Here is a 4,260-nt window from a genome sequence, read left to right on the forward strand (position 1 = left end):
CGACATCGTGAGTGTGCCCGGGATTTCTCTACGGCGGCGGATGTTCGTTCCGCGCGGTCGAGGTTTTCGCTAAGCGTGCTACTGACGCCTGGTGCACCCGCGGCGACGGCATCCGGCGCGACATCGTGAGTCTGCAAGGGATTTCTCTACGGCGGCGGATGTTCGTTCCGCGCGGTTGTGGTTTTCGCTAAGCGTGCTACTGACGCCTGGTGCACCCGCGGCGACGGCACCCGGCGCGACATCGTGAGTCTGCAAGGGATTTCTCTACGGCGGCAAATGTTCGTTCCGCGCGGTCGTGGTTTTCGCTAAGCGTGCTACTGACGCCTGGTGCACCCGCGGCGACGGCACCCGGCGCGACATCGTGAGTCTGCAAGGGATTTCTCTACGGCGGCGGATGTTCGTTCCGCGCGGTTGTGGTTTTCGCTAAGCGTGCTACTGACGCCTGGTGCACCCGCGGCGACGGCATCCGGCGCGACATCGTGAGTGTGCCCGGGATTTCTCTACGGCGGCGGATGTTCGTTCCCCGCGGTTGTGGTTTTCGCTAAGCGTGCTACTGACGCCTGGTGCACCCGCGGCGACGGCATCCGGCGCGACATCGTGAGTGTGCCCGGGATTTCTCTACGGCGGCGGATGTTCGTTCCGCGCGGTTGTGGTTTTCGCTAAGCGTGCTACTGACGCCTGGTGCACCCGCGGCGACGGCACCCGGCGCGACATCGTGAGTCTGCAAGGGATTTCTCTACGGCGGCAAATGTTCGTTCCGCGCGGTCGTGGTTTTCGCTAAGCGTGCTACTGACGCCTGGTGCACCCGCGGCGACGGCACCCGGCGCGACATCGTGAGTGTGCCCGGGATTTCTCTACGGCGGCGGATGTTCGTTCCGCGCGGTTGTGGTTTTCGCTAAGCGTGCTACTGACGCCTGGTGCACCCGCGGCGACGGCACCCGGCGCGACATCGTGAGTGTGCCCGGGATTTCTCTACGGCGGCGGATGTTCGTTCCGCGCGGTTGTGGTTTTCGCTAAGCGTGCTACTGACGCCTGGTGCACCCGCGGCGACGGCATCCGGCGCGACATCGTGAGTGTGCCCGGGATTTCTCTACGGCGGCGGATGTTCGTTCCGCGCGGTCGTGGTTTTCGCTAAGCTAGCTACTGACGCCTGGTGCACACGCGGCGACGGCACCCGGCGCGACATCGTGAGTCTGCAAGGGATTTCTCTACGGCGGCAAATGTTCGTTCCGCGCGGTCGTGGTTTTCGCTAAGCGTGCTACTGACGCCTGGTGCACCCGCGGCGACGGCACCCGGCGCGACATCGTGAGTGTGCCCGGGATTTCTCTACGGCGGCGGATGTTCGTTCCGCGCGGTCGTGGTTTTCGCTAAGCGTGCTACTGACGCCTGGTGCACCCGCGGCGACGGCATCCGGCGCGACATCGTGAGTGTGCCCGGGATTTCTCTACGGCGGCGGATGTTCGTTCCGCGCGGTCGTGGTTTTCGCTAAGCGTGCTACTGACGCCTGGTGCACCCGCGGCGACGGCATCCGGCGCGACATCGTGAGTGTGCCCGGGATTTCTCTACGGCGGCGGATGTTCGTTCCGCGCGGTCGTGGTTTTCGCTAAGCGTGCTACTGACGCCTGGTGCACCCGCGGCGACGGCATCCGGCGCGACATCGTGAGTGTGCCCGGGATTTCTCTACGGCGGCGGATGTTCGTTCCGCGCGGTCGTGGTTTTCGCTAAGCGTGCTACTGACGCCTGGTGCACCCGCGGCGACGGCATCCGGCGCGACATCGTGAGTGTGCCCGGGATTTCTCTACGGCGGCGGATGTTCGTTCCGCACGGTCGTGGTTTTCGCTAAGCTAGCTACTGACGCCTGGTGCACCCGCGGCGACGGCACCCGGCGCGACATCGTGAGTGTGCCCGGGATTTCTCTACGGCGGCGGATGTTCGTTCCGCGCGGTCGTGGTTTTCGCTAAGCGTGCTACTGACGCCTGGTGCACCCGCGGCGACGGCATCCGGCGCGACATCGTGAGTGTGCCCGGGATTTCTCTACGGCGGCGGATGTTCGTTCCGCGCGGTCGTGGTTTTCGCTAAGCGTGCTACTGACGCCTGGTGCACCCGCGGCGACGGCATCCGGCGCGACATCGTGAGTGTGCCCGGGATTTCTCTACGGCGGCGGATGTTCGTTCCGCGCGGTCGTGGTTTTCGCTAAGCGTGCTACTGACGCCTGGTGCACCCGCGGCGACGGCATCCGGCGCGACATCGTGAGTGTGCCCGGGATTTCTCTACGGCGGCGGATGTTCGTTCCGCGCGGTCGTGGTTTTCGCTAAGCGTGCTACTGACGCCTGGTGCACCCGCGGCGACGGCACCCGGCGCGACATCGTGAGTGTGCCCGGGATTTCTCTACGGCGGCGGATGTTCGTTCCGCGCGGTCGTGGTTTTCGCTAAGCGTGCTACTGACGCCTGGTGCACCCGCGGCGACGGCATCCGGCGCGACATCGTGAGTGTGCCCGGGATTTCTCTACGGCGGCGGATGTTCGTTCCGCGCGGTCGTGGTTTTCGCTAAGCGTGCTACTGACGCCTGGTGCACCCGCGGCGACGGCACCCGGCGCGACATCGTGAGTGTGCCCGGGATTTCTCTACGGCGGCGGATGTTCGTTCCGCGCGGTCGTGGTTTTCGCTAAGCGTGCTACTGACGCCTGGTGCACCCGCGGCGACGGCATCCGGCGCGACATCGTGAGTGTGCCCGGGATTTCTCTACGGCGGCGGATGTTCGTTCCGCGCGGTCGTGGTTTTCGCTAAGCGTGCTACTGACGCCTGGTGCACCCGCGGCGACGGCATCCGGCGCGACATCGTGAGTGTGCCCGGGATTTCTCTACGGCGGCGGATGTTCGTTCCGCGCGGTCGTGGTTTTCGCTAAGCGTGCTACTGACGCCTGGTGCACCCGCGGCGACGGCACCCGGCGCGACATCGTGAGTGTGCCCGGGATTTCTCTACGGCGGCGGATGTTCGTTCCGCGCGGTCGGGGTTTTCGCTAAGCGTGCTACTGACGCCTGGTGCACCCGCGGCGACGGCATCCGGCGCGACATCGTGAGTGTGCCCGGAATTTCTCTACGGCGGCGGATGTTCGTTCCGCGCGGTCGTGGTTTTCGCTAAGCTAGCTACTGACGCCTGGTGCACCCGCGGCGACGGCACCCGGCGCGACATCGTGAGTGTGCCCGGGATTTCTCTACGGCGGCGGATGTTCGTTCCGCGCGGTCGTGGTTTTCGCTAAGCGTGCTACTGACGCCTGGTGCACCCGCGGCGACGGCATCCGGCGCGACATCGTGAGTGTGCCCGGGATTTCTCTACGGCGGCGGATGTTCGTTCCGCGCGGTCGTGGTTTTCGCTAAGCTAGCTACTGACGCCTGGTGCACCCGCGGCGACGGCACCCGGCGCGACATCGTGAGTGTGCCCGGGATTTCTCTACGGCGGCGGATGTTCGTTCCGCGCGGTCGTGGTTTTCGCTAAGCGTGCTACTGACGCCTGGTGCACCCGCGGCGACGGCATCCGGCGCGACATCGTGAGTGTGCCCGGGATTTCTCTACGGCGGCGGATGTTCGTTCCGCGCGGTCGTGGTTTTCGCTAAGCGTGCTACTGACGCCTGGTGCACCCGCGGCGACGGCATCCGGCGCGACATCGTGAGTGTGCCCGGGATTTCTCTACGGCGGCGGATGTTCGTTCCGCGCGGTCGTGGTTTTCGCTAAGCGTGCTACTGACGCCTGGTGCACCCGCGGCGACGGCATCCGGCGCGACATCGTGAGTGTGCCCGGGATTTCTCTACGGCGGCGGATGTTCGTTCCTCGCGGTCGTGGTTTTCGCTAAGCGTGCTACTGACGCCTGGTGCACCCGCGGCGACGGCACCCGGCGCGACATCGTGAGTGTGCCCGGGATTTCTCTACGGCGGCGGATGTTCGTTCCGCGCGGTCGTGGTTTTCGCTAAGCGTGCTACTGACGCCTGGTGCACCCGCGGCGACGGCATCCGGCGCGACATCGTGAGTGTGCCCGGGATTTCTCTACGGCGGCGGATGTTCGTTCCGCGCGGTCGTGGTTTTCGCTAAGCGTGCTACTGACGCCTGGTGCACCCGCGGCGACGGCACCCGGCGCGACATCGTGAGTGTGCCCGGGATTTCTCTACGGCGGCGGATGTTCGTTCCGCGCGGTCGTGGTTTTCGCTAAGCGTGCTACTGACGCCTGGTGCACCCGCGGCGACGGCATCCGGCGCGACATCGTGAG

Source organism: Ixodes scapularis, unplaced genomic scaffold, assembly GCF_016920785.2.
Source record: "Ixodes scapularis isolate PalLabHiFi unplaced genomic scaffold, ASM1692078v2 PGA_scaffold7__128_contigs__length_106722199, whole genome shotgun sequence".
In the NCBI taxonomy this organism is placed as follows: Eukaryota; Metazoa; Arthropoda; class Arachnida; order Ixodida; family Ixodidae; genus Ixodes; species Ixodes scapularis.